The 25,510-nt window shown below is 47.1% G+C and overlaps 1 long non-coding RNA gene across 1 annotated transcript in view; it reads left to right on the top strand.

Moving 5' to 3' along the window:
• The window catches only part of LOC115088818, a 65,615-nt gene extending 53,065 nt beyond the window's left edge, over nucleotides 1-12,550 (top strand). The window contains exon 3 of the long non-coding RNA XR_003855909.1: nucleotides 12,413-12,550. This is a non-coding gene — a long non-coding RNA (uncharacterized LOC115088818). The remainder of the gene's footprint in view (nucleotides 1-12,412) is intronic.
• The last annotated feature ends 12,960 nt before the right edge of the window (nucleotides 12,551-25,510 follow it).

The raw sequence follows: 25,510 nt of genomic DNA, 5'->3' as shown, positions 1-25,510 counted from the left end.
GTGGCCTCGGAGGGAACAGGCAGCTCGCGCTGGGCTCGGCGCGAGCAGGTTGCACAAATGTGCACCCCCTTGCGCGCGCTGACCCCGGATTTTATAAGATACACGCGGCTACGCGCGTATCTTATAAAATCCAGTGTAGTTTTGTTCGCGCCTGATGCGCGAACAAAAGTACGCGCTCGCGTATTTTTTTAAAATCTGCCCCTAAGTGTGCACTAAGCCCTAAATTAGGAAAACTAGTTAGTGCGTACAAACTCCGAAATTAGGGAAACCTAAAATAAATACCTCCTGAACCATTTTAAAAACAAAATTTAACAGATAACGAGCCAAAATGAAAATGACATAAAAAAAAATCAGTGCACATCCCTAGATACAGGGAATTTGAATTATCTTTTGTTTTTTTATTTAGTTAGCTAGTAAATTCAATAAGGGTACAAGACACATATAGGGAACATATAAGCATATTGGAAGTTATTATCATGAAGAGAGTCTTTGCATTTAGTTTTCCATGCTACAGTGACAGTACAAGTGTATTCCACCCTTCTGAAAATATGCTTGCCATGCACAAATCCCAGTTATGCATGCACATTCCTCGCCAAAGTCTCTGAAAATTACTTCTTAATTGAGTAACAAGCTTTTATTCAGATGAAGCGGCCTCGGAGGGAACTTTCCTTCAGCCCCCCCCCTTGCACCTTCCCCTCCCTTCCCCTATCTAACCCACCGCCCAGCCCTAACTAAACCCCCCCTCCGACCTTTGTCGGGGCTTGTGCACGCTGCTGAGCCTATGCTCAGCACGCGTAGGGGAAGGCAGGGGTAGGTTTTCCGGGGTTGCACGCATATCTTACACACGCAACCCTTTGAAAATCTACCCCAATATGTATAAGCCCATTCCTAGCCAACCAGAGATATATAAAATTGGATGAGACTGAGAAGGTGAACCAAACACATTGCTGTAAAGTACTACTTATTGAGAGACTTATACCACCAAGGTGCTGCTGAACTTCAGTACTGTCCAGTGGAGAATATAGTTGCAGATATGCAGAGCATGCTACTGTCCAGATACTCCTTCAATGTCCTCATAGTGTGAGAGATCATTGCCAGCTTGTGGATGGCTCATTTTCCAAGAGGAACTCATGCTGCTCTCCCACCAGCAGGTGTCAGTATTTTTTCCTTGGCTGGTTTGGTCATTCCTCCAGCTTTATGATTCCGACTTTCTCTCAGGTTTCATTTTACTGGAGATTATTTCCTGTTCTGTTATGTATATCTACTAATACATTGCTTTCTTTCTTTATCAGAGCTTGGTCCTATTCTACACTATGGGATAGTGTACCTGGCATGCACACATGTATGCCCGATTTTAAAACTTGCGCATGCCGGTGCTTGCAAGTTATAAAATAGGGGGTCGGCGTGCGCAAGGAGGTGCACACTAGTACACCTTGTGCGCGCTGATGCTCGTGGGCTTCCCCTGTTCCCTTCCCCCTAACCTAACTTTCCCACCCCTTCCCCTAACCTTTCCTCCCCTAGTCCTACTCTAATCTCCCCAAATTCTTATCAAACCTTTTGCGCCTGCCGGCAGCCTGCCAGCACACAATCCTCTGACACAGCAGCAAGAGGTGCAGTGTCGGAGGCCTCTGGCCCTGCCCTTTCCCCACCCCAGACCACCCCTTTATGCAAGCCCCAGGACTTAGACATGTCCTGGGGCTTTACTCGCACCGCCGGGCCTTTATAAAATAGGCCTGGCGTGCGTAAGGCACTCTACGTGCATAAATCCACTGGATTTACACACATAGAGCTTTTAAAATCCGGCCCCATGTGTCACATGATGCTACCAGTTTACCTGCAGTGGTCCTGTTACTCCCTAGATCTCAACTCTTTGTGGTGTCTTCTTTCGGTCAAGTTTGAAGCTTTGGACGTGGCCGGCCCTATCTCTCAAGTGGACCCTACTTATGAGAATGTTCAGCTGGATTTGTCTTCACGGCTATGTTCACTGTGTCTGGTGTCCTACCCTTAGTACTAGTCCTGAGCAGTCAAAGACCTGGTGGACATCATCACCCAAGCACTCAACTTTATGGGAAGATGGCTAATACAGGCAGAAGCCCACACACTTTCCTTGTTCCAGTCCAGGGATGCTTCAATGGCTTTCCTTAACCCAACCTTGTACTCTAGTCTCCTCTCTATCTCAGGGTACCCCGTATTGATGAGAATCATCACATGCAGAGAAAATGAATCTTGGGAAATAATCTTTCTGATGTTCAGAAGGGGTGTTGGAGAAATGACAACAGCAAATTTCCACTGAGACAACAAAGAGATAACCTATACTATTGCAGTTTACCTGCCCTGGAGAGAAGGGGGGATGTTGCCTAATAAGCTGTGACATGCTAATTACTTCTTGTGTCCTGATAATCTGAGTAACTTCCTTCCCTCCTGCTATGCATTCCCTTCAGTACTCTACTGTGCAATGATCCTTTTATGTTTCCCTTGTTTTATCTTAAACTCTGCACTTAAATTTGCTAGTTACAAATTCCAGCTAAAGTGATAACTCTGTTAACAATAGCCTCTGTAATAAGATAATATAAGATCAGTGAAAATAAAAGCCAGTTCTTACACAAATGCCTGGACAATTTGAATTAACAAATAATTTTTTTAAATCACATTTTCTTGCAACTCACAGGGTTTGTTAGCTTTCTTTCTGCTTTAAAAAAATCACTTCACTTGAAACATCTATTACCAAGCTCTTTTTGAATGAGATTCGGCCATGCATCTAATAACATCATACATCGGATCTTAGGATATGTAGATTATCAGTATGAGAGATACATGGCTGGCAAAGATTATGAGCAGCAAATTACAAAGCTACCTTAACATCTGTTCTAATGATTATTTAAAAAAAGAACACACTGGAGGTGATGGTACAGGGTCTGACTATATATTTCAGAAATGAATTTGTAAATCTGTTTAATGCAATACTGTCTTCCAGCCATATAGCAAGTCCATGATGACCATATTATGTTAAATGGAATTAATAATAATAATGTTGCTATGTCCTTGTCACAAGTGTCAGTTCCTGTTTTAACTCCCTAGCTGCTAGAAAATTCAGTAGCTGGTGGTATTGCATGCATCATTAATATCAATTAATGGATTTTCTAAAGAAAGATTTGGGAATAATGTTTATGTGTTTAAATTAGAAAAGGAAATGAAAAAATACATAGTAGAGAGGTATAGGAGGATTATGTAAGCATTTATAGATAGAACAATAGACATAAAGGGGGTACTTGCAAAGGTTTATGCTGGAGCTGTGTGCATAAAATCAGCATATATGTACCTAAGTAGCCTATCTGTTCAGTAAACAAATTTCCAGAAGAGCAAGATTATGCATATACTGTTGCTGCCACATGGATGTACATGCATGCGCAAAGAGGGCATTTTTAGGGCATTTGGGGGTGAGTTTTGGAAGTAAATGCTCATTTTTGTATTTTATAAACAGAGTATGTATCTACATAATCAAACATGGATGCATGTTTTCCTGCGGTTTGGGCCTTTAAAATTCGGGGAGACCCGAATTTTGGTTTAGTGCGTGCTAACATTTTTACGTTAGCTCACTCTAACGGGGGTTGGCATGCACTAACCCTGAAACAAATTTTTCCCAAAATTTCGGGAAAAATTCTTTCGAGTTTCGGCCTCCCTGATCCAAGATGAATGCACATATCTATGATTTTACATTTGCTAATCAAGTTGTGGATATTAAATCTGACTTTGCTTTTCTTCTGCAGTTTTTGGTTGGGGAGTATGGATCAAGTGGTGGAGGGTGTGCATGAACTAATGAATGTCTAGGTCAACTTGTGGAGGTCTTGGTGAACTAGTGCTTGGAAGTATGTGCATAAGTATTTTAATAAGTGAGATAGGCAAATATATCAACCAACTTTATAAAATCCCTAACTCTGCACATTGACTGAGGTTATTACATGCATATGTTAGAATTATTTAACAGAGGGATGGTAACCTTGATACCAATGCATTGGTGCAGATGTACGTGCTTATGCTGGCTCACACCAGAGGCCAGCTACAAATGCAGAGACTTCAGCCTAGGCTGGGGCCCGAGCCCAGGCCCGATGCTGTGAACCAATCCGGAGGCCATGTCCTGAAGCCAGGCCCTTGTCCTGGACCCAGACCTGAGGCCAGGTCCTGATGCAGGGGCTTTGGCCTAGGCCGAGGCCCAAGTCCAGATCCAAAGCCATGACCAAACCCAGAGGTTGGATCCCAATGCTGGGGCCTGGGCCCGGACCAAGTCCCAAATCCATGACCGACCGAGAGACCGGGTCCCAATGCCGGAGCCTAGGCCCGGAACAAGGCCCAATGCCAGTGCCTTGGCCTGGGGGTCTGGTCCTGATGCTTGGCCTTGGCCCATGATCAGGTCTAGGCCTCGGTGTCCACGCCTGGGAGCTCCACAGTTCATCATCTTCTCTCTTCACCTATTCAGTGCTAAATGACAGCATCCACTGGGGTCGTGCCAGAGTCACCCCAGTGGACCACACCATTTTGATGTACAGCAATGCCAAACAATGTCATACATCATGATAGTGCCATCCACTGGGGTGAGTATGCCAGAGTTAATAACTCTGGCCAGACCCTTGGCCAGGAGGCCAGGGTCTGGCCTCCTGGCCAAGACCCTGGCATTGCACCTGGGTCCAGGCCCAGGCCCTGGCATTGAGACTCTGTCTCCAGGTCGGGTCATGGTGTTGGGCCTGTGCTCAGGCCCTGACCTGGGCGCAGGCCCTGTCATTGGCACCCTGCCCAAGGGCTCGGTTGCAGCATCAGGACTGGGTTCAGGCCTAGGCCCTGGTGTTGGGACCTGGTCTCCAGATTAGGTCATGGTGTCAGGCCTGAGCTTGGGCTTCGGCCAAGGATGAGGATCAGGGTTTGGGACCAAGCCTCCAGACCAGGTTGTGACATCAGGCTTGGGTTCAAGCCAAGGCTCTGGCATTGGAACCTGGTCTCTGGGCCAGGTTGCAGCATCTGGCCTGGGTCTGGGCCAAGGCCCTGGCATCGGCATCCTTTCTCTAGGTCTTGTCACGATGTTGGGCCTGGGCTTGGACCCCAGCCTAGGATGAGGGCCTGGCTTTGGGACCCAGCCTCTGAGTCAGATTGCAGCATTGGGCCCCAGCATCAGCACCTGGCCTTCAGTTCAGGTCACAGTGTTGGTCTGTGTCCGGACCCTAGCCTAGGCTGAGGCCTTGGTATCAGAACCCAACCTCTGGACCGGGCCGTGAAATTGAGCCTGGGTTCAGTCTCCAGCTTAGGACCAGGCATCAGCCTCGAGTAGGCTGAGTCTACGTGACCTACTGTGGGAGGGATGCTTATTTTTTGTTTTTTGACTGTTTTGGGTTTGTTTGATTTTTAATTGCTTGATTCATTTTTATCAAACAATCAACTGTATCAAGAAATCAACAAACTGAAATTCATGGGGAAAATCCTCCCAAAAACAAACCGTAAAGCAAAAAAAAAAATAAATCTTTTTTCCTTGCCCATCTCTACCAGGGACATCCAACAGCTGGAGTCCCTGGTGGTGGAAAAAGAAGCAAATTTGTACTTTGCTCCAGGGGTCTCCTGGGAACTCTGCCTCAACAAAAATGAGTGCAGTGAGTTCCAATGATTTTTACCCATGGCGCCTCCTACCCACATGGGGTAAGGAGGGGGAATTGAGATGGAGAGGGTCAGACCATGCATGGGGAGGCTACTAGGGGGGATAGACAGGGTGTGGGAGGGGTGGGTAGGGTCAGCCCATGCATAGGGAGCTACTAGGAGGGGAAGAGGGGAGTGGAGTCATGAGTGCAGAGGGTCAGGCTAAACATGGAGCGGGCTACTAGGAAGGTTATAGGGGTGGGGGCATGAGTGGAGAAGGTCAGGCCATGCCTGAGGGTTTACTGGAGATTGGGGGTTGAGTGTTATACAGCTACTCATGTCTTACAGATTAATAATCCATAGTAACATACCAGTAAGGCACTCCCTTTGACAGCAACTGTTGCATTCATTTTTCTCTTATAAAGGTTTTGAAAACTTTGGGCCTTATTTTCTAAGGCTATCGCAGGCTTGTGCTAACAGCGCAAGCCTGCGCTACCTAAATCGTGGTGGAGTCAGCCCCGGAAGAGGAGGAATCGGGGCGTCACCGGGGCTGACTCCGCGAAGATGCTGCGGACGGCGAAAAGGTAAGCGCCTTTTCGCGTCCTACTTCACGTCCAATATGTACACCTTCTATGGCGGCGCTATTGGGTGCGAAACCGGCAGCGATCGCACCGCGGTGGTGCGATCGCTGCCGGCTAGCACAGGACCACTCCCCCGCTTCGACCCCCCCCCCCCCGCCCCCATTAGCACAATTTTCTAAAGTATCGCAGGCCTGCGATACTTTAGAAAATGAGGCCCTTTGTATTTCAAATCTCTGGATTTGTGTTTGATTTATCATCCACTGGTATCAGAGGCTGTTGATATCTTATCATTAGTAGAGGTTTTTATTTCTCTCCAGTTATCAACCAAGAACTTGATATTTTGGGAGATTTTAACTTGCATATTGATAAGCCTTTTATTGGCCAAGTGGAAGATTTTGTGATATTTATGTCATCTTTATAGCTGTCTGAGCTCATTATATTTCCTATTCACACCGCTACGCATACTATTGATTAAGCATTTGTTCCCAAGGTTTGGTCAGAGCAGGATTTGATTCAGGAACTGCAATCAGTTTTCTGTCTATTGTTCTGATCATATTTTGATATAATTTAAGATATCTCCTTCAGTAGTGCCCATAGCAGCTAATCCTTCCTTATTTCCTAGATTTATTTGTGGAGCAATTGATCAGGATAATTGAGAACAACAACAGATTCAATAAAAATCAAATTCTGAATGTGTCACTACTAAGGTAGAAAAATACAACAATTCTATTTTGCAAATACTGAATCAAGTAGACCCACATAAGATAGTTTACTTGCATAATTCTCTTCAAGTATAATGGCTTGCTACTGAGTACATTGAGTTAAAATGAAGGGCGAGGTGAATGGAGAAGAAATGGCCTAACCTTTGATGTGATACTGGCAAAACTGAGTTGCGGAATGGATTAATAATTTATGTCGGCATTGTTGAAGGCAAAAACCCATTTTTTTTTAGTTACTCTATTTCCTTAAATCAGCCATAATAACTTTTGTATTGCTAAGCAGCTGTGGATCAAGTTAGGGCATCAAATGAATAATTTCAATTTAGATATTGATATTCTTACAGAATTTTTGCCTTTAACATTTTTGCTTTCTATGTCTCCCTTGATGATACCAATTTATTTAGAAATTGCCAGGATGTTACTGATGATCCCCTACTCACTTTTTCATGGGCCAGAAGTAGCTAACTGGCCTCTTTTCCAAACAGTGACCCTCAAGAATCTCACTGAACTATTAGCCTCATTTATGCCCACAGGATATTCAGTAGATTCCTATCCATTTGGGTTAATTTGTGGATTAAAGACAACCTTTTTTGGTTTTATCACAGACATCATTAAAGCCACTTTCTGTGAAGGAATTTTGCCGGAACTGTTAAAAAAGCTATTCTATGGCCATCATTAAAAAGAGCAGCTTTAGCCCCCAATGATTCAACTATCATTGCTCTGAAGGACATTTTCAAAATGATTCACATTTTGTTATATCGTAACAATTTTCAGAAGGCCATATAGGTGCTTATAGGTGACTTTTAAAAGAGTTGTTCACGTAAAAAGACCCATATATGTGAATATATGGGCTGAACATGCGCAATTCTTATTTTAAAAATGGTTGAAGTATCCGTGTGTATGCGCATGCATAAGTAAAAAAATGCACATGCAAAAAAGGGTAATGTTTGGGGCGTATCCTGGGTGTGACTATATGTACTCGCATACTTACATATTTTGAAATCGATGCACATGTGCATGTACAAGCAATTGCACACATGGGGTGGATTTTAAAAGGGTTACGTGCGTAATATAAGCGATTTCGGAGCGGCCTCAGAGGGAACGGAGGAAGGCTGTGCGGCTCTGCGCACACATGTTGCACAATTGTGCACCCCCTTGTATGCACCGACCCTGGATTTTATAACATGCACACGTAGATTTGTGCGTGCTGGGTTGCGCGCACAAATCTACGCCCGCGCACAATTCTTAAAATCCGGCCCATAGATTTGCTACAGCTCAGTTATGCATACCCCCATGAAAGAGATTTTTGAATAACGACTTGGCATTAAGTGAACTATCTTCTCTGGCAGAGTGGAGACAAGAACAGTCCAGGGAGGGGGAGCAGGGAGTACTCCAGGTATGAACTGGGACCAACGGGAGGATGGGAAACCCTGGGTTGAACAGTTTTGGGAGCTAAATTAAGTTGCAAAACAAGAAGAAGAAGAAAAAATAAGGTAGGGTTTAGGGGGTTGGGAGGAGAGGGTAAGGGGAAGGGAAGTGAAGTTAGGTGGGGGGGGGGGGGTAGGGAAGTTCCCTCCCAGTCCGCTCCTTAATTGGAGCAGACTGGGAGGGAACTGGGGAAGGCCGGGATGTGTATCTGCACAAAAATTGTGGAAGTCTCCCCCCCATTGAGAGCACCACCCGCACATAAATCTGGCGTGCAGGTGTGCGCAGCCCACCAATTTTATAGCATGTGTGCGCTGGCGCACCTCACTTCCTGCCCCTATAGCCCTCTAGGGCCCCCATGCAAACTGTAACCTATCCCACCCCCTATAACCTCCCCTAGTGCCCCATGCATATCCTGATCTATCCCACCCCCACTCCCACCCCTCTATTGCCACCCAAGTGCCCCTCCATGCATATCCTAACTTATTCCACACCCCATTCCCAACCTACTGCTACTCCATGCATATTCTGACCCATCCAACCCCCCACTCTCCACATTCTGCTTACCCCTCATGGGTATGAGGCATATCAGTTGAAATGTGTGCACACTAGGCACTAGGCATTTTTTTGTGCCTCAGGTTCCGGATCACCTATAGGAGGAAGTGTATCTCATGTTCCACCACTTTGGACGCAGGCATTAGATGTCACTAGTGGTGAAATTTGGCTGCCAGGCTAGAGCTGACATCATTTGTATGGCATGCCCCTGAGAAACTGGAAGTCATGTGTCACATGTGAACACTTCGTGCTCATGATCACGTGACCTAACTTACTCGAGCACATGTACACTGAAATGGAGCATGTAACTTTGCACACTAAGATGTGGGTATTTTCTATGATGCATGCAAAATTTTTGCTAAGGATATAAAATAAATAATAGTGCATGAGCATGCATGCCTTTACACTTGCATATAGAGGCACACTCACTTGTTTCAAAGTTATCTTCCCAAAGTGCACTTATGCATGTAAATTCTATTGAATTCAATAGCATATATAGTAGCAATCTTCAAAATCCTACTTACGTACTTAAAGTGCATTTACGTGTGTAAAAACAGTTTTAAGCATATAAATCTTTTAAAAATTACCCCTTATATTCCTATTTTGAACCTGCTAGCATGAAGTAAAATCATTGAAAAGTGTGTGCTAAATCAATTAAGAAGTTATATTGATGAACATGAAATTCTAGATCTTCCCCAATGTGGATTTAGTTAACCATAGTACAAAGATATCGATGGTCTAGGTGAGATGGACAGTGCTCTTAGATTTGTCATCAGTCTGTGATACACTTTGCCACCAGATTCTCTTAACCAGAATTTCAGAAATTGGCATTGGTGGTCTCGCATTAAAATGGTTTAACTCATTTCTATGTGCCTAAACCATTCAGGTTAGGCAAAATGAGAACGTCTCAGCTGAAAAGGCTGTTACTACTACTGGAAAACAACAGGGTTCATCATTATCATTATTTCTAGGGATGTGAATCGTTTTAGGACGATTAAAATTATCGTCCGATAATTTTAATATCGTCTTAAACCGTTATGGAACACAATACAATACAGATTCTAACGATTTATCGTTATAAATCGTTAGAATCGTGAGCCGGCACACTAAAACCCCCTAAAACCCACCCCCGACCCTTTAAATTAAATCCCCCACCCTCCCGAACCCCCCCCAAATAACTTAAATAACCTGCGGGTCCAGCGGCGGTCCGGAACGGCAGCGGTCCGGAACGGGCTCCTGCTCTGAATCTTGTCGTCTTCAGCCGGCGCCATTTTCCAAAATGGCGCCGAAAAATGGCGGCGGCCATAGACGAAAAAGATTGGACGGCAGGAGGTCCTTCCGGACCCCCGCTGGACTTTTGGCAAGTCTCGTGGGGGTCAGGAGGCCCCCCACAAGCTGGCCAAAAGTTCCTGGAGGTCCAGCGGGGGTCAGGGAGCGATTTCCCGCCGCGAATCGTTTTCGTACGGAAAATGGCGCCGGCAGGAGATCGACTGCAGGAGGTCGTTCAGCGAGGCGCCGGAACCCTCGCTGAACGACCTCCTGCAGTCGATCTCCTGCCGGCGCCATTTTCCGTACGAAAACGATTCGCGGCGGGAAATCGCTCCCTGACCCCCGCTGGACCTCCAGGAACTTTTGGCCAGCTTGTGGGGGGCCTCCTGACCCCCACGAGACTTGCCAAAAGTCCAGCGGGGGTCCGGAAGGATCTCCTGTCGTCCAATCTTTTTCGTCTATGGCCGCCGCCATTTTTCGGCGCCATTTTGGAAAATGGCGCCGGCTGAAGACGACAAGATTCAGAGCAGGAGCCCGTTCCGGACCGCTGCCGTTCCGGACCGCCGCTGGACCCGCAGGTTATTTAAGTTATTTGGGGGGGGGGGTTCGGGAGGGTGGGGGATTTAATTTAAAGGGTCGGGGGTGGGTTTTAGGGGGTTTTAATGTGCCGGTTTTTCGATTTTTCGATTTTTCGATTTTTAACGATTTTTCACGATATTTTACCCCCCCAAACGGCAACAATACGATTCCCTCCCCCTCCCAGCCGAAATCGATCGTTAAGACGATCGAGGACACGATTCACATCCCTAATTATTTCTGTCCGAGATACAATATACATTTTATGCAGGTGATTTTCAATCCATTCTTCTCATTGCGGTTTCTGTTCCTGATGCATTAATGATAATGTCAAACTACGTACAAGCACTTGAGAGCTGGATGACTACCAACAAGTTAGTTTTAAATTTAGCAAATACTCAGATATTATGAGTTATTCACTTGTGACTGTGAATACCCAGTAGTTGCAAATTAGAGATCAGTCCTTTCCATTTTTAATGGAAGTGCGGGATCTTTGTGTTATTATTTTAGACTCCAAACTCACTTTTAAACATTAGATAAGGGAAGTTTTAAAGGTTGCCTTCCTAAAACTTCATTTAGTGAGATACTTGAGGTACATTTTAAACCTGAAAAATTTCTGATCGGTGGCTTAGATGGTGGTTTTATTTGTCTTTCATTATTGTAATGCTTTTTATATTCCTGAAAAAATACTTTAGAGTGCTTGAAATTATTCAAAATGCTGCAGCTCATCTCATTACAGGTTGTGGAGGAAGAGAGCATATAACAACCAGTCTGTTACAGTTACATTAGCTTTCAATAGCTGCTAGATTAAAACTGAGGTTTCTTTTGTTATTATGTAAGCCAAAGCAAGATGATGGGCCAAAATACTTAAGACTTATTATCATACTATTTACCAATTTGGATCTTATAGTCAATTGATGAACAATACCTTGCAATCCTGTTTATTAGGGATTATCAGTGCAAATGACCTATTACTGGCTTTTTCATTTGCAGGCCCACAATTGTGGAACAGTTTACCACATTGCATTTTTTGCAAGAAACTGATTTACTAACATTTAGGAAAAAAGTTGAAGCATTTATTCTTAGCAACTGATTGGAATTCTTGAAATGTCAGGATTTTTAATGTAGAATTTAATATAGTTGTTTATTTTAAGTGTAGATTGTTATTATTTCTAGGTGTTTGCTTATATTCCTGGATGCTTGTCATATCTTGATGTTTGATATAAAAAAATGTATAGTCTATCTAGTACAACAAATGAGAAATAGAAATGTTTTAAATAAATAAACAGCAGTATGAGAGCACAGAGGAATTGTGATTGGGGAAGGTGATCCATTCTATGACTATTTTCCCTGTACATATCTGTTTTTTTTCCACCATAGAGTCAGATGTGTGTTTGTGTGTGTGTGCCATGTTGCATCTGTATCTTTCTGGCATGAGGGTATGGTTTCTGCCACATTTTCCTGTCTTGTTTGTGTGTGTCATTTGGTCCAAGCTCTCCAATGTCCCTGCTTCCTCTTCCTGTCCCTCTCTGTTCTGCCTGTGCGAGTTTGTGCTGTGCCATTGTTTTCTTTCTGTGCTTTAGCCATGACCCTCTGTTGTAAGCAATAGAAAGGCACATACTGAGGAGTACCTGTCTTTCCTGGTTACATTGCATGCCTCCTCTCTTCTAGGCAGGAAGATCATCTGGATGAAGATGAGGAGGAGGATGCACATGACCTGAGTCAGGAGGAACTGAAGGAGATATATCGCCAGGCTCAACAGCAGGTTATACAGGAAAGGAACACTCTGATACAAAGACATTTTAAAAGATGAAGATAAATGTATTTACATGCAGTGCTAAGGTAATTTAGAAGGTGAAGATGAATTTATTAATATGGTGTGCTCAATGTAATGATTATTAAATTCCATAAATTTAGTGCTTCCTTGGCTGGCATCTTGGTGTGGGGAAGTTCTGATGCCTTGGCCTGTTCCAATCTGGTGCTTTTCCACACTGATATATGATCACATCTAATGATGCTTTTGGAAGGCCTGGGAAATGGGGGCAATGGAACATCATTATAGCAACTAGAAGGACCTAGAGGGCTACGAGAAGATGTGCTGGGAGTTGTTGTGGGCCTCTCCTCTTCAGCTTCCTGTTTCCTCAGAGAGGGTGGTGCAGTTATGATGCTGGCAGTGATGCTGGAGGCTGAATCATTGTGGGTGGTGGTGGTGGTGGTGCTGCTGCTGGTGGCAAAAGAGGATGTGAAATAACAATGGGGGTGGTGGAGCTATAGGTGGAGATGCCCATGAGGCTTGGAGAGGCACCATCCAGGTTGATGGTGCTGCAGCAAAGGCTGGAGGGGGCTGCATGCAGAGAGGCATCAGATAGTAGGGGGATGGTGAGGGCAGCTTCTGGTAGGGGAACATTCTCTGAAGCATCTCCTTCCACACTGCAGTCTGGGCCTACATTTTGAAAAGAATGCCTCTTAACTCTTGCTACACATCCTGCATCGCTTCTTGGACAATATGGGCTAGATTTTAAAAGCCCTGTGCACGTAAATCCTGCCAGATTTATGCGCGCAGGGCACTCATGCGCTGGCGCGCCTATTTTGCATAGGCCGCCGGAGAGCTCAAAGGCCCGGGATGCGAGTAAGTCCCGGGGCTTTGTAAAAGGGGCAGGTGGGGGTGAGTCCTGGGGCGTGTCGGCAGTCCAGGGGCATGTCCGGGGGTAAGGGGCAGTCCGGGGTGGTTCCGGGGGCGTAGTGATGGTTCAGGGGCGGGCCAGGAGGGCGGTCCCAAGTCCCCTGGCACTGTGGCCTCTGCCAGGGGATGCTGAGGCGGCAGGCGTAACTTGCACAACAAAAGGTAGGGGGGAGTTAGGTAGGGCTGGGGGGTGGGGTAGAGAGGGGAAGAGAGGGGAAGGTGGGGGGACGCGGAGGGAATGGAAGCAGGCTGCGTGGCTCGGCGCGTGCAGGCTGCCGATTTTGCGCAGCCTTGCTTGCGCCGACCCCAGATTTTATAAGATACGCACGGCTACGCGCGTATCTTATAAAATCCGGCGTACTTTTGTTCGCGCCGGTTGTGCAAACAAAAATACGCGCGTGCGTACTTATTTAAGATCTACCTCTAGAGGCAGGATGGCGTTTTAAGCGTGAACCTGCTTAAAATGCCGGAGAGAAACGCTGCCTCATTTCGGATTTCCTTACTTTTATTTCTTCTAAATATGCCGCATACAAAAAGAAAAGGGCGACTAAGAGGTGAGAGCATTAACTCACCTTTAGCCGACCCTCGACAGCCTACTATCCCCGGTTTTTTCGCTGGAGCTGCATCAAGTAATCCGGAGAGCCAGGTCGCTGGAGGTACGACGCGGGAGCAAGCGCCGACCTCCCTGACCCCTGACACCACCTTGAGCCCCGGATCACCATGGAAACCTGCTCCCCCTCAAAACATCGCGGTGCCTTGCCTTGCTTCGTCTGAAGCTGGAGCGGCCATGATGATGGCCAGAAATGGAAGCTGTGAGACCCGGGACGAGGAGACCTTAGGAGAGAGTGGAGGAGAACATCTTTCAGGTCTGGAGGACCCACTAAGGACTTCAACTCCCCGGGAATTGGAAGCAGCCATTACAACTTCTGCTCAAGGTATGGGGTTAAGAGGGGGAGCCGATGAAGTACAGGGAATAAGTCAGCTTCGAATGATTTCAGAAGCTCCTTCTACTTTGAGATCTGATGTAATAACGTTGGAGGGAATTTGGAGCATATTAAATGGAATTGAAATATCGATGAAAACACTTGCTAAGACAACTGTGGAAATTCAAAATCAGACTTTGATTAACAATAATTTAATATCTAAATATACAAATAAAATGGAAGTATTGGAAAAGAGAATTTCCTCAGTGGAGGTTAAACAAGAAAAATTAATTCTCTCGGAGAATTTAACATTTAGAAGATTAGAAGCTGTTGAAAATGCCCTATGGGCTCATAATCTACGTATACTTAATTTTCCAGTAATTAAATCAATAGCGCCATTGGAACTTTTCAAACTTTATATGAAGAAAAACTTAAAAATTCCAGATACAGCTTTGCCGGTTATTGTTAAAGCATTTTATTTACAGCAAGCTTCTCAACCAGAACAACAAAGTCTTGATTTGAATCTCACTGATATACTGGAAATGTCTTCTGAACATCAAATAATTCAGAGGAAACCTCTCCTAGTTTCATTCACATTTTTATCAGAGCGAAATCATATTATGAGACTGTTTTTCAGAAATCGTCTGATTTTATGGCTTTCCTATTTGGATATTTCCAGATGTGATCAAGTCTACTCAGACACGCAGGAAAGAGTTTCTTTTGATGCGGCCAGCAGCCCTTAGAATAGGGGCTAGATTTACTCTGAAATATCCCTGCAAGGCTTGCATCAGGTACCAGAACGTGAATTATATGTTTCTTGAACCTGATCAAATGAAAACATTCCTAGCTGAGAAAACCCCTATGGAAACTTCATCAGAAATGGTGTGAAAGGAAAAAATGATGCAGATGCCACAACGAACCAAGTATACTTATGGACTTATTTTCTTTATTTTGTTATTGCTCCTACCGCCTCCTAATTGCTAATTTGAATTTTCTTATAATTTAAATGTCGATAACCTATATGCTGAAATATGGATAATTCTGAATGTTATTGTTTTCTTTTTGACATTGATTTTTCTGAAAGGAGTTTTCCTGGTAAATAAGTTTTGAAAAACTTGAAAATAAAGAATTAAAAAAAAAAAAAAGGATCTACCTCTATGCCTCAAGCTCTACATTTCATGCCTCAGTCCTGCCATCACTTCCATTACTCAGGCATTCAATTATATTATACACCTAGGGGCGGATTTTCAGAGCCCTGCTCGCCTAAATCCGCCCGGATTTAGGCGAGCAGGGCCCTGCGCGCCGGTGCGCCTATGTTCAATAGGCCTACCGGCGCGTGCAGACCCAGGGACTCGCGTAAGTCCCGGGGTTGTCCGAGGGGGGCGTGTCGGGGGTGTGTCGGGGGCGTGTCGAGGGGGCGGCCCTGATCCGCACGGCGTTTTCGGGGCGGGACGTAGCGTTTTGGGGGCGGGCCCGGGGGCGTGGTTACGGCCCGGGGCCATCCGGGGGCATGGCCGCGCCCTCCGGACCAGTCCCCAGGTCGTGTCCCGGCACGCTAGCGGCCCGCTGGCGCGCGGGGATTTACGTCTCCCTCCGGGAGGCGTAAATCCCCCGACAAAGGTAAGGGGGGGGGGTTTAGACAGGGCCGGGCGGGTGGGTTAGGTAGGGGAAGGGAGGGGAAGGTGAGGGGAGGGAACGGAGGTAGGCTGCGCAGCTCGGCGCGCGCCGGCTATTCGGAATCAATAGCCTTGCGTGCGCCGATCCCGGATTTGCGTGGCTACGCACGTATCTACTAAAATCCCGCGTACTTTTGTTAGCGCCTGGAGCGCCAACAAAAGTACACGAACGCGCCATGTTTGTAAATCTACCCCTTATCTACTACAGTGTCCTGTACATGCTCTTCTCTAGGAAAGACAATGTCCTCTGCCTTCCTTCAGGCTATCGGCATGCTGCCAGAGTTCTGGTATGCATGACAGAAATCACTATAAGTTGGGTCTCCTCCTCCTCCTCCTCTTCCTCCTGGTGTCCATGCTCTGGCATGTTCCTGCTCTCATCCTCTTCACTGTCCTCTTCTAGGCTGGCAAGCAGCACCCATGGGCACTGCCTTGTAGGGATGTGCAGCCAAAAAGTTTTCGTTGCATTCGTGATTCGTATTCGTGAAGGGTCAATTCCGTTCATGGAGAATTCCATACGTTGCCGTTCTGTCCATACGTTTCCCGGTTCCCATTAAAGTCAATGGGGGAAGGATTACCAGCCTATTTTTGGCTGCAGAATTGGGGTTTTCTTATCAATTTTCATGAAACTTCTGGGGAGCAACCATCACAACAACAAGACATCTCCAAGGTACTTAGACTGTGGCAAAGTGGCACCAAAGTGGCATGAATAGCCTAAGGCACTGGAAAGGTGCAAAGGAGTACCAGAAGTGGCAAGAGTGCTTTAACAGAGGCACAAAGCAGCAGTGAGAATGTCAAAAACACACCACAGCTTCAAAACAGAGCACCGATAGCAGATACATGAACCATCAAAGGCAGCACGACAGGCAAAGTGGCAAGACAACTGGCATTGACATCCAACAGCACAATGAAGGGGGAACATAGCAAGCAGATAGACTAGCACCAACACACTGAGGAACCATGAGAGTGGCAAAAACACCACAAGGAGTTAAGTGAGTCATCTGGTGTATGGCAGCAAAGCAGAGTGGCAAGGGGCAAGACAGGCTGGCAGAGTGGAGGTAGTCTGGTCCCTGTGGTTTTCATAGGGGAAAGACAAGCTGGCCCAGGAGAGAGTTCCCTTTCCTTTGTGCAGGGAAGGACTCCCTGGAATGGGTTCACCCTTAGAGTGGGGTGTACCCGGTGTTTAAGTTGGCATCTAGTGAATATCATTGGCGTCTAGTGAATTCTGTTGGCATCTAGTGAATTCCGACTGTACTTACGCACTTCAGCTGATGACAAAGGAACTTGAAGAGCTCTCAGAAATAAGAATACAGCTACTCAAGTCCAAATCTGCAATATCAACCTATGTTGACTTTGAACCGTAGAGGTCTGGACTGGACTGGCACAGCAATCTAGGTCAAACACTGGTAGGAACACAAGGCCTGGACAGCAGATGGTCAGGCACAGCGATTCATGTCAGGTACATGTGCTGCAGTGCTTACATTATCTGGAGCATAGAAGGCAATTGGAGCTGCTGCAAGGCTTTGAATAGCTTTTATTCATCTTGCCATTCACAGGGAAAATTTGGAAACCCAAGCAAAGGCAGGTTTACTTTCAAAAACACTAGCATTTCCATCAACTCTGGTGCCAGCCTTGAGCGGTGAGGGCTCATGATATCCCCTGTCATTGAAAAGACACGTTCATTGGGCACACTGGTTGGTGGACATGACAGATATCGCTGAGCCACTTTGGCTAAGTGTGGCCAGACAGTGGACTTGTGTGCCCAATATGCCAGCAGATCTGTCTGCATTTTCTCTATCGGCTCTGAGAGATACCGTGTCACTGACAGCTGTGCTGCTGTCTCCTCCCGTGCTTGGGAGGGCTCAGAGTCACTCAAACCAGCTACTTTCTCTCTCGCCCATTGCACAACTGATGAATCTTTATGGCCAACATGCCTTGGGCATTCTGACGTGGAAGAGGAGGTACTATCTGTCGCTGACAGAGTTCTGCTCCTGCCTGGGCTAGCAGCACAACTCTCTGACGTGCCTGCTGTTTCCACCTCTGCTTCAAGCCTAATCTGTCTCTGCCTATGGCGCTCCTGTTCACGGACCTTTTCTAACAGCAGCTCCTTCACAAATGACAGACAATTGGTCTGTAGGGCGAGTTTACCTTTCACATGGGGATCACAGACAGAGGCGAGCATGTATGTGTGGTCGTCTGTTAAAGGCCTTAAATTGTCTTTCACCTGCTGCTGCAAAACATCCAGACACTGCAGCACCTCAGCAGTCATTCCCTCTTCCCGTTTAAAGGCCTCCAAATGTTCATCCAGGAATTTAACTATAGGGATGATGTCAGCCAAGGTGGCACTTCTGGAACTCAGCTCCTCCGTGACATCCTTGAAGGGCTGCAGGATTTTTACCAGCTGACTCATGACTAACCAATCATGATGCTCTAGGGGATTCTGCATACCTATGTCTATTGTAGCAGAAAGTTCATGAAGGGGTGTCTGCAGCTCCAGTAACATCTCCAGCATCATAAAGGTGGAATTCCACCGGGTGGCAATGTCTTGAATGAGACGCTTGTGAGGCATATCCAAATCAGTCTGCTTTTGTCAGAGAACCTGCCCCGCCTTGACACTTCTGTGGAAGTGTGCTGCTATGTTCCTGCACTTCTATATTAACCTATGCAGGTATTCATTCTCCTTGTCATTGGACTCCAAGCCCAGAGCTGACTTCACTACCAGGTGCAGAGTTTGTGCAAAACATCGGATGTTCTTAAACCGCCCATCGCTTATTGCCTTAACCATGTTTGCACCATTGTCTGTGACAAAGAACCCTGCCTGTGTTTTCTTGTCTCGCTGGTGTAGTTGCCAGCCCTCCAGCATCTTTCTGATGCATGCTAGAATATTGGGTGCGGTATGGGCCTGGTCCGTCAGGTGGGTGTGCAGTAAAGCCCACCTCCACCCTGATACTTCTTCAGTAATAGAGCTGCTGGCTGCCCCTCCCTCTGCCATGTCCCACCAGTGTGCTGTCAGAGAGAGGTAAGAGTGTGCAGCATTCATGGCGGTCCAGATATCGCAGGTGAAATGCACTCTTCCGTCTGCCTTAGCTAGCAGTGCTTGCAAGCGACTGCAACACTGCTTGTACAGGTTGGGGATGACCTTTCTACTAAATGTGGTTCTGCACGGGATTTTGTAATTTGGAAGTACGACCTTCAAAAAATGCTTGAAACCCACATTCTGCACTAGCTGCAAGGGCTGGTCATCAAGGGCAATCATTTCCCCAATGCTCCCGGATACAACTTTTGAGGCTGCCTGCCTCCTACCACGGGATAGTGTTACCGCACTCCACCCCATTTCCTCCATGGTGGTTTGTCGCTTCTGCCACATGTCAGGGGGTTGCTGGCCTGCCGCCTGACTGCTAGAAGGGTATGAGGGCGTGGGCAGACTCTGCTGCTTTCCTACCACTGCACACTGGTTGGAAGGGGTTCCCCGACTGGAACTGCCACCATCCCCAGATGGCAGTAATCTTGTTGGGTGTTGCCTCTTCATATGATGGTTCATTCCAAAATTAGATAGATGTCCCATTTGCTTGCCTCTGCTAATATCCCTGGCACAGTAATTACACCGAGCATAACGCGGGTCTTCCGTTACTTTAAAGTGTTTCCAGATCGGAGATGTCTTTCGTGATCCTCCCCTCTCTAACACCTTGGGGGTGGATGCTGGCACTGGAGTTGAGGTAGTGGGTGCACCCTGAGAAGCAATGCCAGAGGGGGCACCAGTCACCCTCTGTCCCTGTACTGACTGCTCTTCCTCCTCCTCGATATCACTGTCATCTCTCCCCTGCTGCACATTTCTGGAGGCTAAGACAGTACTAACTGATTCTACCGAAGATTCGTCAGCTATTACTTCTTCCGTTTCTGATGAGAATCCCACCCAAGAAGATTCTTCATCTGAATCAGAAGCTAACAGTGACTGCGCTACCTTGTGAATGCTAAGTGTTAGTCGAGACTTCTGTGCCCCTGCTGCTTTTGTGTGTCTACATTTTGTCTGGCATGACTCTGCCTCCCCTTCCCTCTCCTCCAAAATTACAGGGCCAGAAACAAGTGGTGGCGATGGCGATGTATCATGGTCAGATTTCATTTTTTTTGGCATGGAACTGCCATCCCTACAAAGAGTTTAGATTGCGACAGTTTTCTTTTTAGCTGTACTGGTGGTCTTGCACTAGTGTCTTTTGGGGTGCCTCCTCTGCCAGTCCCAATAAGTCGATTGCATCTCTCTTTCCCTGACATTATGGATTTTTTGTCACTGAGTGGTAACACTGCCCACTGTCCCACAATAATAATGTTCAGTCTGTTAAAAATGCCCACCGCGCACTGTCTCGCTGCCTGGCTGTGCACTAATGTGTGTGGTGTGCACACAGATCCTGCTTGCTTGTAAGCACAAAAGAGGCAGACTACTCCCCGGGCACTTGACTGCACAGACCCACTCAATAACAATGTTCAGTCTGTTTAAAATGCCCACTGCCCACTGTCACGCTGCCTGGCTGTGCACTAATTGTTGCGATCCCCCCTGCTGCTGCGCTGCAGGAGGTCTCTTACCTTCCTCCAGAGGCCGCTCTGAAGCCAGGGCCTCGCCTGCACATCATCCAGGACTTGCTCCAGGGCCTGAGAGGCCTAGCTGTGCCGGTGGCTTGCAGCCTCAGTGTTTGGACTTCCTGTTGGGCGACGCCCTTCCCTAGGGGCTGGCCCGCAGCTCTCTACCCTAGTTATAGGACCAGCGGTGGGCGGTCCTGGCAAGCTCCTCCCAGGGAGTTGCCCTCTACCTCCAGTATTTAAGGACTTTCTGTTCACTGTGTCTTTGCCTTCGGATTGGGTTACACAGTTGCCTGTGGCCTCTCCTGATCCAGGTCCTCTGTGACTACGACTCCTGCTTGTCGTCAGCATGCCTTGACTCTGGTCCGTGACTCCGACTCCTGCTTGTCTTCAGCCTGCCTTGACTCCGGTCTGTGACTCTGACTCCTGCTTGTCTTCAGCCTGCCTTGACTCCGGTCCGTGACTCCGACTCCTGCTTGTCTTCAGCCTGCCTTGACTCCGGTCCGTGACTCCGACTCCTGCTTGTCTTCAGCCTGCCTTGACTCCGGTCCGTGACTCCGACTCCTGCTTGTCTTCAGCCTGCCTTGACTCTGGTCCGTGACTCCGACTCCTGCTTGTCTTCAGCCTGCCTTGACTCCGGTCCGTGACTCCGACTCCTGCTTGTCTTCAGCCTGCCTTGACTCTGGTCCGTGACTCCGACTCCTGCTTGTCTTCAGCCTGCCTTGACTCCGGTCCGTGACTCCGACTCCTGCTTGTCTTCAGCCTGCCTTGACTCTGGTCTGTGACTCCGACTCCTGCTTGTCCTCAGCCTGCCTTGACTCCGGTCCGTGACTCTGACTCCTGCTTGTCTTCAGCCTGCCTTGACTCCGGTCCGTGACTCTGACTCCTGCTTGTCTTCAGCCTGCCTTGACTCCGGTCCGTGACTCCGACTCCTGCTTGTCTTTGGCCTGCAGATTGTGCATTACAGTTGTCTGTAACCTTGCCGGTCCAGGTCCTCTGTGTCTCCTGATGCCTGTCTCTGACCCTGCCTAGATGTTGTTCCTGTGCCTGCCAGCCGTAAGGGCTTCGGATGTGAGTTTCCCAGCATCGGAGTCCTGTTCGCCTGGGTCTTCCCCGCGCCCTCCTTCTCAGCGTGGTCCGTGACCAGCCTTCCTAGGCTGTGTAGGGCGCGTCTGGGACAGGGTGGTCCGTGACTCAGTCCCACGGGTGGGCTGAGTAGGGCGCCCTGATGGACAGTGCAATGTTCCCGTCCAGCCTTGTCTCCAGTGTCTGCTTCAGCCCTTGTCCGGATGTCTACCTGTCTCTGCCTTGACCTGGTTCCTGAGCCTTCTGTCCTGTTGGGCCCTGGAGTGGCCAACAGGAGGGATTCGTCCCACGGGCTCTTGAGCTTCTGCCAGCCGAGGGGGCTTCGGATGTGAGTATCCCAGCATCGGAGTTCCTGCTCGCCTGGGCCTTTCCTGTGTCTCGCTTCAGCCCTTGTCCTGATGTCTTCGTCTTGCTTCTGCCCCGTCTGATGTCTTCAGTTTAAGGACTCTGTCTGCCCTCGCCTCTGTCCGGCCTGCTGCCCATTGCCGTTCCCTGCGGCGGGTCCGAAAGGGCCGGGAACAGTCGGAGGACCGTTCACTAGTCAACTTCCCCGTGTTGGCTACCATGGGCATGCAGGTCCGGCTGAGGGCCGGACTCCCTGCTTCTGTTCCTGCCTGCCTGGCTCACCATGCCTGCTCAGCTCACCTCCCACGGTGTGGCCTTGGGCTCCTCCTGGGGTCCTGCCGTGGCCCAAGGGCTCACCACCCGCCCGAGACGACCGCGCCCGCGCGCGCTCGTAACACTAATGTGTGTGGCGTGCACACAGAAGCTGCTTGCTTGTAAGCACAAAAGAGGCAGACTACTCCCCGGGCACTTGACTGCACAGACCCACTCAATAACAATGTTCAGTCTGTTTAAAATGCCCACTGCCCACTGTCACGCTGCCTGGCTGTGCACTAATGTGTGTGGCGTGCACACAGAAGCTGCTTGCTTGTAAGCACAAAAGAGGCAGACTCCCTGGGCACTTGACTGCACAGACTCAGCCTATTAAACTTCCCAGTGAAGCCCAGTGCACTGAGAGACTAAGTAATTGGAATTTTAAAAAGCAGGAATTTTTGTCACTCCAGAAAAATGGATGACATTGAAAATAATATCTCTCTCCAAGCCAGCCCAACACCCTAAATGGTAAATGGTGGTCAGTGCTAGCTGACCTAGCACAGTCAGCTTCTCTTCTCAGTCAGAGATGAGTCTGACCAAAATAAACTGCTTGAAAGAAACAGGAATAGTAGTGACTGTAGCTGACCCCCTGGCACTACAGCAAGACAAGGAATATTTTTCTTTCCTTTGCTAGCCTATCTCTTCTCTATAAGTTCTGCTTGCCTGCTCCCTCTTCCACCCATCAGCCAAACTCCCCACAGCATCGCTGGAAATAACTGCATGCCTCCTCGTGCTGTTTATATACTGCTGGCTCGTCAGTAAAATCCACAGAGAGCACTGAATGACAGCGCGATTGGCTGCATTCAGTGCTGCTCAGAAAATGTCAGCGCGGATACGCTGTGTCCCAGTATCCATGCCAACCTGTTCGACCCTTTCCTGTGAGTCACTGCGACTCACAGGAAAGGGTCAGACAGGTCGGCATGGTTACCGCAGGGGCGCCGCCATTTTGTGGTAATCCTGGGTAACTCGCAGCTAATGTCAGTGAAGAAAAGCGTGTGCCTCGCTGCGCGCCGAATAAAACAGAAATCTGTTAAATACGTGGGGAGTCGCGATGCGTTTCGCCTGCCCACGTATTTAACAGATAGGAAAAAATAAGTTGTGGATTACAAATTCGTGGAAAATGGATGCACATCCCTACTGCCTTGCCTGTCACAGGCTACTGGATATGGGTGCATCAGGGTTATCACCTGGCTAATCCATTTGAAAAAGGAAGTATGTACATCCTTTCAATATGCAAGGTATTTGGCTTTTTTTTCTTCACACTCACTGGACCTTTCTTTATGCCTAACAGAACAGCTCAATGGGTTCTACTGTAGCACCTCCAGCTACATGATTAACTGTATAGAAAGCATTCAACCCTAGATACACTTGTAAAATACCATCAGCCAAAACAAAGAGATGACTCAGTTATTGATGTGACTCTTGATTAGCATTGACAACTAGTGCCAGATTTTCAGGACAAGTTGTTGCAGTCCTTGATTTATCCAGTTGTATTCTGGGACTTGTAGTTCAGTCTTCCTGATTGCATTCCCTTAAAAAAGCAATAATAATAGTATCTGCATGCAGTGTGGTAAAACCAGGACTGAATCAATCTATCCAGAAAATATTGAGCCACTTGGCTATCCTACTCTCCAGTGCTCACCCTATCTGACTTGTGCACCATTTCATGTTGCTAACCAGTAATACATTTATATGTAAGGTTGGGGGAATTTATGGCCCTTGAAATATGTTTCATCCTCTTACTTACATCATGTATATGACCTTAGCTGTTCAGTGTCCACAGTATGACAACAGTATGACTAGACTTAGCCTGTCTGATGTTAGCTTAGTGTCAATATACAATGGAGGTGCTCCATTCCCCTATTGGGTGGGATCTCTCCAATGAGTACCAGCAGAGGGACAGTATCTTCACAGAGGAGGCTCAGAGGAAAGTTGAGGAGAGGATTTCTAGGAAAGGACTCCTGGTAAGTGTAGAAGATAAAATAAATAAAGAGGTTTCCATAAGCTGAGGACTAGTGTACAGGGAGGTGCTAAAGGTAGGGCATTCCACCAGAGTCTGAGTCATTTTTCACTATAAGCAGCCCTAGACTTTAAAGAGAGCAAACATAACCCAGGAGTACAAGATTTAAGCTATCATCTATTGGGGAGGGGGGGGGGTCAGGGGGGCATATATAGGGTTGAAATAGTACCTGTTCCAAAAGTCTGACCAATGTAGTGGGTCTGGAATTGATAATAAAGTGGGTTCTAGTCATCTGTGTGTGAATACAGACACTGTGGCAATAGTATACAAAATGTTTCTTGGTTAGACATTTATTTCCCTGCCACCACTTAGTAAAACATTACATTTTTTACTATTGCACAGGTGTGCAGTGTTTTAATGTAGAGAGTAAGACTGACTAATGATCAGGAAAAGTCTCAGTGATTAAAATTGCACTATGGTAAATAAATAACTCATGTTTTCCCCCCTTTGCAGGAACTCTAGGTGGTCATGAGGACCTGGATGCTCCAATGGCACTCCCTGTGGCCCAAGTGCCAAGGACCTTTATTGGACAGGGACCACTTATATAAATGTATAGTACTATACTGGTACTATACTGCTGCTGGTATCTGTTGCATAACCCGCTCTTTCCAGGATGATGGTTTTGACCACGGAATAGTTGACTCTCCCATTGGGATTAACCACTTGGAAGGCTGCTTGACTCTTGCCAGTGTCTAGGTTTGCTAGGTATGTTGCCCAACTAGTTTCTGACAAGTTTGTCAGGTGGGCAGTTCTTTCATATTTGAGTCTTCCCCTACCTTCATCTTTAGAAAAAGAGGAACTGGAGAGTGTGACTGTGTTATTGTAGTTTGCATTGCATGTGCCAACTGGGTTAGTACCATTTGTTGTTGCTCACCCAATGCCAGCTATGGATTGCCCCTGTGGATCATCCTCCCCCTAGTTTTCTGCTGCCCCTCAGTGAGGGCCTGCATTGTTCACTCCATGTTAGCCTTCTAGCTCTGGTACCACAAGAATTTGCTGAAGGGTTCTGCCCTGTTATGGAACACACAGTCACACCGTTCTTTCTCTTTGTAAAAAAAATAAAACAAGAACTGCCTGTTCAGCTCTGACTCACTGAATATATAAGTCCCTCATTCTAAATGAAGCTATCCCTCTTAGTGTAGTGTAATTAAATGT

Source organism: Rhinatrema bivittatum, chromosome 3 (assembly GCF_901001135.1).
Source record: "Rhinatrema bivittatum chromosome 3, aRhiBiv1.1, whole genome shotgun sequence".
Lineage (NCBI taxonomy): Eukaryota > Metazoa > Chordata > Amphibia > Gymnophiona > Rhinatrematidae > Rhinatrema > Rhinatrema bivittatum.
Note: the sequence above shows the minus strand (reverse complement) of the source record. Positions and strands in the feature narration are given on the sequence as shown.